This window comes from Lycium ferocissimum, chromosome 4 (genome assembly GCF_029784015.1).
Source record: "Lycium ferocissimum isolate CSIRO_LF1 chromosome 4, AGI_CSIRO_Lferr_CH_V1, whole genome shotgun sequence".
Lineage (NCBI taxonomy): Eukaryota > Viridiplantae > Streptophyta > Magnoliopsida > Solanales > Solanaceae > Lycium > Lycium ferocissimum.
In genome coordinates this window covers 11,085,368-11,095,810 of record NC_081345.1, presented here as the reverse complement: position 1 = coordinate 11,095,810, position 10,443 = coordinate 11,085,368, and the positions used below count along the sequence as shown (strand labels likewise).

The window sequence follows — 10,443 nt, the reverse complement described above, 5'->3', positions numbered from 1 at the left end:
TCTCATTACCACTTACACCTTCATTGAGTTTTATAATGGGCAATTTAAGTACTTTTTTCCCCTTACTGTGAAAGTCATCTATTGATTCAAGCGCAATTACTGGTGGGGTGGTGTTAGGATGAGCGGACCCAGTGATGGGGAAGTGAACCAAAACTGGAGAGAAGGGAGGATTATGGATGACTAATATATGGAGTGAGTAGTTTTGATTAGTATCGGCAAGAGAAAAAAAAGGCGAGAACTAATCATCGTTATCCGCAAAGGAGTCGAGAATCTTGTAGTAGGATTTTGGTGAAGCAAGCTTGGGATGTGATGTAGAAGGCTAGGTTTCAATGGTATAAATAGAGAAAGAAAAAAGGAACATGTGTGTAAACCGGGTTTAGAGTATGCTTGTGGGAAGTAGTGATTTGATGGTAGTAGTGTTCAACAAGAAGCATTTTTGTCAATGTGGTCTTTCAAGGTTTAACTGTTTATATGCATAAGACTCTTACTGATGAATGGGTAGAACTGGTTGGACAATATAGTTCATAGCCCGAATGTATATGTAACTGCAAAGATTAAGATACATACCTGATGTGTGAATGGGCATTTATCTGCATTTAGTAATTCCAGACCAATATCTCTGATGAAATGTTGATTAAACTTTATGAGAATATAGTGTTGTCACAATATAGAACATACAACCAAATGTACAAGATTGAGTAGAATATTATTCAATTTAGATCGCATTAAAAATGAAGCAATTATTCTAGCCAATCATAGAATGATACTTATAAAATCTTAATCATTCCCAACTCTAACCTGTTTCTCTCAAAATGTTCTCTTGCTAAGGCTTTTGTTAAGATGTCTGCTATTTGCTTATCAGTGGCACAAAAATTGATTGAGATAAGACCCTTTTTCAATATTGTCTCTCAAGAAGTGATGTCTTATATCAATATGTTTAGTTCTTTTATGTTGAACAGGATTTTTGGCAATGTTAATGGCACAAGTGTTATCACAGGAAATGGGAACACCATCAATTTTCATACCAAAGTCTTTTAATTGTTGCTTGATCCATAGCAATTGAGCACAGCAAGAAACAGCTGCCACATATTCTGCCTCATCAGTAGACAAGGCTACAAAAATTTTATTTCTTAGTGTTCTAGGAGACTAGACAGCATTCAAGAAAATGTGCCATACCTGTAGTTCTTTTTCTATCCACCAGATACCCTACATAGTCAGCATCAGCATATCTAACCAGGTTGAAGTTACTTCCTTGTGGGTACCATAGTCATAATTCACTAGTTCCTTTCAAATATCTCAAAATCCTTTTCACTAACTTTAGATGAGATTCTTTAGGACTGGATTGAAATCTTGCACACAGTCCCACACTAAATACTATATCAGGTCTGTTAGCAGTGAGATACAAGAGAGATTCAATCATACTTCTATACAGTTTCTGGTCGGCAGCTGGACCAGGTTCATTCAGATCAAGCTTTGTTATAGTGGCAATGGGAGTGTCAATTGCTTTTGCCTCTTTCATTTTGAATCTTTTGAGCAGTTCATTGACAAACTTTTGCTGATCTATCCTGACTTCTACACCATCAGGGCCTTTCTTGGTGGGATACGGGACTATCAGTAATCCTATCCCAAAGTTCATAGTCTTCAACTTGTAAGTGGTCCTCCATTTGAGCCTTCTACCATGCATAGTATTTTCCATTGAACATTGGTGGTCTACGAGTTGATTGATCCTGGTCGTGTCCGATTGGTGTGTAACATTCATCATGACCTTCTCTTAAGGTGTTAGCCTTTTAAGGAAAATACCAATTGTTAAAATGCACTACTTGTCGTCTATCCTACCTTATACCAGATTTTTGCCTATGGATAGAACACGTTACCCTACCTATTCCAAGTTAGCGTCTGCGGAATAATAAAGAACGGTAAAGTAGAGACACAATAATTTTTACGTTGAAACCACCTAGCTCATAAGGGTGAAAAAATCACAACTTACACCTCTGTAGGATTTTTCCCAAACTTCACTACAACTGTGAGCCTGTGCAAATTCAAATTACAAACTATGTAACCTAGGAACTAAACTCTAATTCTTATCTCACAAATCTCCCTAGACTAGTAAACCCACTCCAAGTTTCCCAACTTGAAGTTGAATTTGACTAACGTTTATACCTACAGTTATTGCTTCTATGAAAGCTGATAAAAGTACAACTCTATCAACAATCGTAATACATGAATCTAGACTCAAGAACTATAAAACATAATACTCTGTCAAATAGGTTCTTCAATCTTCTTCTTGTATTAGGGCATACTTCAACAATCAGAACTCTCAATCTCTTGTTTTTGCAGTTTTAGTTCAGGCTCTGAATTTCTCTCTTTGTGAGTGCGTAAAACTTCTTCATGGCATGACTTGAATATTTATAGCTCTAGATTTGCCTCAAGTCGGCTGAACTCGATCTCTACAAAATAAGGCCTCATTTGTTTGCACTTATTGAAGGTCTGAATCAGACCTTAAGCCATTAAGTGCATTTATTTGCATTAAGATCTAACCACTTATTGGGTCTGAATAGGTCTTAATCATTAAGATCTTGAACAAGTCTTAATATCATTAAGAGGTATTTTTGTATGGAACTTTTTTATCACCAGCTCTAACCCCAACCCCAAACCCTCCACCTCAATCCTACCCTCACACACTCTCCACTCCAACCCCACCCATCCACTTCAACCCCGCCCCACCACTTACCCACCCTCCACTTCAACCCCCCCACTTCCCACCACCCTCACCCCACCAATAACCCCAATCCTACCCCACACCACCTACCCCCACTCCCTACCACTAACCCCTACCCCACACCACCCATCCCCACTACCCCCCACCTCCCACCACTAACCCCTACCCCATACCAACCACCCTCACTCCCCACTACCCCCATCTCCCACCACCAACCCACCCCCACTCCCGACCAACCCCACCCCATTACCTCCCACCCCTCACCCCAACTACCCACCACCCGCTCACCCCCACTCACCAACTACCACGATTACAGAACATCTCCACGATTACAGAACATCTCCACCATTACTTGTGAACATAAATATTTCATTTTTTTAATCAAATAATATTTTATTTGATTAAATTTGTATTTATTTTCTAATATTTAGTTACTTTTTAATTTAAATTGTATATTTATTATGTTTAAATAAATACATTATGTACATTCAGATATTGAAAAATAAACAGTCTTAATCATTCAGTGTTCAAACCTAGAGACAACATCTTAATCATTCAGATATGCATTCAGATTCAAACGTCTTAATTTTAATGAAAACAAATGAGGCCTAAGGCCCATAATGAGAGTTAGGATTTGAGTTGACTTGGGATTCTTGCATTAACGCGTCTTCAGTGTCCTTGTAGGAGTCTGAAGTATCTTGATAATTATGACAAGAAATCCTTGTAAACTTGTCCGCCAAGTCTTTACCATAACACGCAAATTCTACTCGCACTAGGACTGTGAGCTGAAACATGTTTTTAGACCTGGTTTTTTTTAAAAATAAAAAATAAAAAATTCCCAGGTTGTCTAGGGTGTTGTATTTCAGAAGCAATAGATTACAAGAAGTGGACTTGGCCTTGAACCTCTGGATACAACACTAGAGGATAATACAATATCCAATCAACAGGGAAGTGAAGCTAAACTCTTAGCTAACAGCAAACCTTACAAAAGTATGACTCTTATACAATTTAGCTTACAAAAAAATTTGCCTTGTCATATTTGATCCTTATGGAAGGCATTTAGCTCTTGTCCAGCTGGAATGGACCTTTAGCCCCTATAGGAAGTTGCTGATAGGAGTCATATAAGGTAACATTCTGGCTTCCTGCAGCATTCTTGGCCAAATAGTCTGCTACTCTATTTGCCTCTCTAAAACAGTGCTCCACTTTGAGCTTTGCTTGTATATTCTTTTGTTTAATATCCTCCATGATCCAGTTCAGGTTGTAGTTTAGGCTCTTGTTGTCATTGATCATCTGAACCAGGATAGTTGAGTCTACTTCTAGCATGAAACCAGAGTAGTTCTTCTGAATATAGAGAGATTTATCCCATACTTTGCAGCCATTGCCTCAGCTTCTATGTTACTTGCACATTGAATGGGTACTGAAAAACCAAGAACCATGTTACCCTCTTCATTTCTCAGTATACCTCTTATCCCTGCGTTGACATTAGCTGATTTAAAACTGCCATCTGTGTTCAGTTTGTAGATTCCTCCACTAGGTAGTTTCCAACAAACTATGATAGATTTAGGGGCAAGTTTAAGTTTGAAGAGGGTGTCACAAAAGGAGATCCAAGGAAATGTCAAGGGATTAGAAGGGAAAGCTTGCAAAATAGACTTTTGAATGTTCCTTTATGCTTGTTGGATCATTCTATACACACTGAACTTTTTCCTTTCGCCATATTTACACTCACAATTTTGTTTCCAAATTTCCCAGCAAATGAACAAAGGGACAATTTGAACAACCTTTTTGTGAACTTCATTGACACTCCTTTGATTCCACCAGGTGTGTAACATATACCTGAAAGTACTCTGCTGTGTATTAATACCCAGTGGAATTCCAAAATGTCTCCAGATCTTCTGAGCAGCTTCACCATTAATAAAAGAGGTTGCATATTTTTTGCTACCTGTGGTTGACAGCAGTTGCATGTGGAATTCCTACTGATGCTGATTCTAGACAAAAAATCATCAAAAGGGAGTTTCCCTTGCCATAACCTCTAGGTTAGGAAGGAAACCTTAAAAGGGGTGTGGGAATTCCAAATGTTGCCAAGAAACTGGTTAGTAGGTTTTTTAGTTCTGATGCTATGCCAAGCAGACTTGTTGGAATATTTTCCATCAACTGTTAAATCCCAGAAGACTTTATCCTTCTTGAGCTGGTTACCAATACCAATGGTACTAATATGATCCACCATATCTTCAGTAACAATACCTCTCAACTTCTGTAAATTCCAAGTACCATTTTGAATAAAGAGACTGACTAGAGTACTGATGCTCTTTCTACTATCAGGGTAAGAGTGTGCCAGTGGCCCTTTGCCGGTCCAATTATCCCACCAGAAGCTATAAGAGCGTAGTTAATATGCCAAATCATGTGCTTTTCAGTATTGCTTCTAACTTGAGTCATCATCTTCCACGGATGAGAATTACTTGATGCCCACTGCTTGGTGGTACAATGGGCCCTTACACAATATTTGTTGATCAAAAAAGTTGCCCAAAGGGAAGGGACTGCTCTGAATCTCCACCATCTTTTAGTAGCTAGAACCTTACTTTGATCCTCCAGACTCCTGATGCCAATGCCACCTTCTGCTTCTGGATAACACAAATTCTTCCAAGAACACCAATGGTATTTCTTTTGCCCTTGGTCTGTTCCCCAAAAGAAGTTAGCAAAGTGTTTTTTCAAAATCTTAAAAATGGCTTTTGGAGGTGAAAGAGCTGTAAGTGTATAAGTTGGGAGAGCTTGCAAAACATGTTTGATGAGTATTATCTTCCCTAAGATAACGTTTTCCCTTTCCAACCACGCAATCTGCTGATGACCCTACTAACTATGTTATCAAAGTACTCAATCTTTTTCCTGCCAACATATCTTTGGGCACCCTAGATAAGTAAAAGGGAAGTCCTTATCCATGAACCCTGTACTATTTCTCATTCTGTTAATGCTGGTAGCAGAGGTTCTTGGGGATGTTAGGAAGAAACTCTTCTCTCTGTTAACCTTTTGGCCTGAGCTTTGTTCATATTTCTTGATCTGCTTCATTACCAATTTAATGGTTCTAGTTTTTCTACTGCTGAAAATAACTATATCATCTGCATAAGCCAGATGGTTAATTAGAGGACCTCTTCCTGACATTGAAAAAGGTATGAAATTTTCATTTAACAGAAGATTATTAAGAGATCTAGTTAAAACTTCAGCAGCTAGAATGAATAAAGAAGGTGATAATGGGTCTCGTTGTTTTAGTCCTTGAGAAGATGTAAAAAAGCCAACCCTTTTGCCATTCAGGATGATTGAATACCACATACCTAAAACAAGATTTAAAATCAAGTTAATCCAAGAGTCTGCAAAACCAAATTTCCTAAGGACTTCTGAGACAAAGGTCCAGGACATCATATCATAGGCTTTGGCCATATCCAATTTCAACACAATGTTACCACCCTTGTTGGTTTTAGAGATGTCTTGAATAATCTCTTGGGCTAATTGAACATTTTTAGTAATCAGTCTATCTTTAACAAAATCAGACTGATTATGAGAAGTTAAATTAGGTAATAAAGGATTTAATCTTCTTGCCAAAATTTTAGAAATAATCTTATTGGAAAAGTTAGATAAACTGATTGGTCTAAATTGAGCAAAACAGTCTGGGGTACTAATTTTGGGAATTAGAGCTAAACATGTATGAGAATAGAATTTTGTCAGTTGTTTTCATGAAAAAATTATATAATAAAGTCAGTTATGTCCTGCTTAATAATGTCCCAGCAGCTTTGAAAGAAAATGCCATTAAATCCAGTTGGTCCTGCTATGCTATCTGCACTGAGGCTAAAGACTGCTTCTTTGATTTCCTCCTGCATAGGTAACATAGTTAAGTTAGAATTATTTTGATCAGTAATCAGTTTAGGAATACAATTCAAAATATTATGATCAAGGATAGGATCTGCAAGAGTGAAAATAGATTGAAAGTGTTTGACAGCAGCTTTAGCAATGTTGTCCTCCTTCTGTATCCATTTTCCTTTGTGGTTTTTGATTCTTCTGATCTGAAGCCTGTTTATGTTGTTTCTGAGTAAACTGTGGAAATACTTGGTACTTCTGTCTCCCTCTTTGAACCATTGAGTATGAGCCTTTTTCCTGAAGATTGAGTCTTGTAATCCCATCCATTTTGTGTATTCTGCATGAGCCTTGTTCACTTCTTCTCTAGCAATTTCTGAATTGTGAACAATGTCTTGTTCTTCTAGAGTTTGAATCTTTTCTTCCCATTGGGCAACCTGTTTATGAATGTCTCCAACTTCATGTCTAGACCAATGAGCCAAATTTCTGCTCAGAGCTTTTGATAAGAATCGATTTGGGGGAAAACACCAAATCAATACCTAAACGCGGAATTAAGGATAAACAAGAAATTGGGGATGAGAATTGAAGAAAAGGGATGAGAAAAGAGGATAAAAGCAAGACCCAATTAGGGTGAATTTATGGGCAACCTTGGATATATTAAATCCAACACCTCCCAATCTAATTCAATCCTAAAAGAACCTATACTATTTGAAATCAAGGAAAGAGTGATTCAAATGAATCCACAAATGAACAACTCTTCATGAAATCAATGGAATTAAAGGTTAAAAGACCAACAATGGAATCCACCATTATAATAACTAACCCTAAAGCTACTAAGCTAAACAATCTATCTCCAAAAGAGTTTCTCAATTCATCATTCAACATAATCTAAGTAAATGAAATGTCTAAGTCTAGTATTTATACTCCTAGACTAAAGAAGACTAGGTTATTACAAAAATGCCATTAATGAGGCAAGGGCCTTGTTTGGCTAGTCTTCTTAATGTAGTCTTCCATTCAAGGATTGACCTTCAATGGCCAAACACGTCCTTCCTTGCATAGATAGCCCTCTAATCAACCTTGCATGCATGGCCTTCTTACAAGCATAGCCCTTCTTGCGCAAAGTAGCCACTTGCACAAAGAGCCCTTTGTGCAAATAGCCATTTTTCGGCCTTGAATCACCCAAGCTTGCAATTGTAGCCACTTTAAAAGGCAATCCTTGGGCCTTGGACTATTGACTTCTTATCCCATGCTATCTCCCATAGCTTGAAGGCCCTCCAATGACTCCATTTAAATGCTCCCAAAGCTTCATCCTTCATGAATCCGCTTCCAATACAAATCCTTGGAGAACTTTGAGTAGTTGAGTCAATTGTGCCATTTAGGATCATATCATCCTCCCCTACTTTAAAAGGATTCGTCCTCGAATCCGAACCTAGCAAAAACCAAGGGAAGACAACAACAAGCAAGATCCTTAAAGCATGAGGGTTAGTGTTAGCACAAACAAATCGACCAACATGCTAAGAATGCACAAACTTGTGGTATAACCAAACATCAACCACTATAAAAAACAAAAGTTTCATATATGAGGCATCAACAAGTTGATTCCTCCAAAGTAGTGTCAAGGCTAAATCATACAAGGTATTATCGGGATCAAAGGGAAAGAGCACACACATATCTTGGTTAAGAGCATAATCATCCAACCCATAAAGACCCCTTTGAACATAAGATGCACCCCTATCACACACAAGAGCGTCATCATATGCAAATAAGTAATAAAGAAAGGTATTGCGTAAAACAACGTCCTCTTCTAGGTCATCCTCAAGTTTAACCTCACGACTAGAATCTAGAACAAGATCATCCAATAGGTTACTATGAAGTTGAGCATGAAAGAAAGAATTAGCAATTTCTAAACAAAGATCACCTTCCTTTGCAACACTTTCCTTCCCTACAAATGGTTTACAATTCCTCAAAGGAAGATCTCCATCATGGGAAAGAGTGTCATCATTCCATAGTGGGTTACATATCACATTGTAGTCTCCAAAGGAAACCAAATGCTCAACATTACCAAACACCCCAGTAGGTTCATCATTCCCAATAGTCATGTCAATATCAAATAACGCATTATCTATAAAGAGAGAAGAATCAATGAACAATGAAGGATCAAAGCATGCAATCTCACTCTCAAAAAGACAAAGGTCATTCTTCAAAGCATTTTCAATCTCATGACTATCTACTTGACACATAACACCTTTAGAATCTTGAGTCTCAACGAATGACAACAAATTAAGGTCATGGGACTCATCTCCATAAGTATCAAACACATGTGGTTTGTCATATTCACATTCAATATCAACTTGGCTAGCTTCATCACTAAATTGAGATTCATTAAGCACATCACACCATTTCTCAATTAGTGGACTATCAATACAAGAAAGTTGACCAATAACATCACCCATACTAGTTGGACACAAATCGACCTTGCTAGAAAATTCAATTCGGTCATCGCTAGGATCAACTAGTGGGTGCACTAACAATTCACATGACAATGTACTAACATGCATATCAAAAGGATCAACACTAGGTGGACACAACTTGAACTCAAAAGAAGAGTCAAGATAGTCATCAATAGGATCAACTAGTGTTAGATCATCTATTTCAACTACATTGTCAATTGGCATTATAGAACTAAGCATATCACAAGGCAAAGATTCATTAAGCTCATTTAAAGACAAGCTATCATTTACACTCACTTCAACAACATCGGCAATCACATCATTGGTGGTGTTAAGATTAGCTATTTTACCTTGAAGTTCGTACACAATATCTTCTTTATCTCATTTTTCAACTTGGGAGTCCATTTGCTCCTTTGGGAAGCTCTCAACTACCTCATGAACTTTCAAAGTTTGAGGCTCAACATTCGGTTTGCTTCCACGAATACCTGCACAAGAGACATCACAAATAGGAGAAGAAATATTGAAATTGTTAGAGTTAGAAAAAGTGTGTGGCAACTTTCTCACATCACTCCACACATTCTCTCCTTTTTCCTCTCTTAAGTTGCCACTTTTCTCTCCCTTACTCCTCTCAATATTTTGTCTCTCATCTTTGGGGAAGTTAGGGTGTACTCCAAGAATGCCCTTTGAAGGGTTAGGATGACCCTTCAAATCAATTCTAAGCCTTGGACTTAGAGGTCTATCTTTTGACTCTTTTGACTTCTTCATTTTGGATTGGTCACAAGACTTAGAGCTCACTTCTTGAGTAGTTCTCAAGCCAACACTTGTTTCATTAATTTCATGGCTTCTTGAACTTATAGGACTTCTTGATGACACATTTCTCCTCTCTTCTTAGTAGGCTTCCACAAGCTTACTCCTTTGTGGTTTTTCGATAGGCAATTCCTTAAAGAGACGTTCATTAAAACCAAAATGTGTATGAACTATGAATCTTCTACGCATATCTTCATAAACAAGATCATAACCACGTATCTTCATAAACAAGATCATAACCACATTTACACCAAGGAGATCCCAAGCATAGGTCACAAGTCGTCAAATGAAACACATAACAAGTTGGCGAATTATAAAAATGTTCTCCTTTACTAACATATACATTGTCCACCACTTCATTGACCCGTGTCCTATTAAAGTACTTTGGATGAGCCATTTGATAACAATGTAGCCCCAACCTTTTCACAACTGCGGGACTAATAAAATTTTCCAATATGTTTCTTCCCACCTCAATAGTATATCCCCTTTGGTAGTTGATAGCCACCTCAAATCTACAAATCCCTTCTTTCACATCAATTCCCTTTACATCTTGAGGACTCTCATTCAAATCATCATAACAATATTCATATGATCCTCCACTAGTATGAGAGTTACAAGAAGGAATAT

At 37.7% G+C, this 10,443-nt stretch overlaps 1 long non-coding RNA gene across 1 annotated transcript; it reads right to left on the bottom strand.

Annotated features, from left to right (window-relative positions):
* Window positions 1-3,554: 3,554 nt before the first annotated feature.
* Window positions 3,555-7,053, bottom strand: LOC132051556 (uncharacterized). The gene is made up of 2 exons (XR_009413754.1): window positions 4,928-7,053; window positions 3,555-4,870 (listed from the first exon to the last, which is right to left on the bottom strand). It is a non-coding gene; the product is annotated as an uncharacterized LOC132051556 (long non-coding RNA).
* Window positions 7,054-10,443: the final 3,390 nt, after the last annotated feature.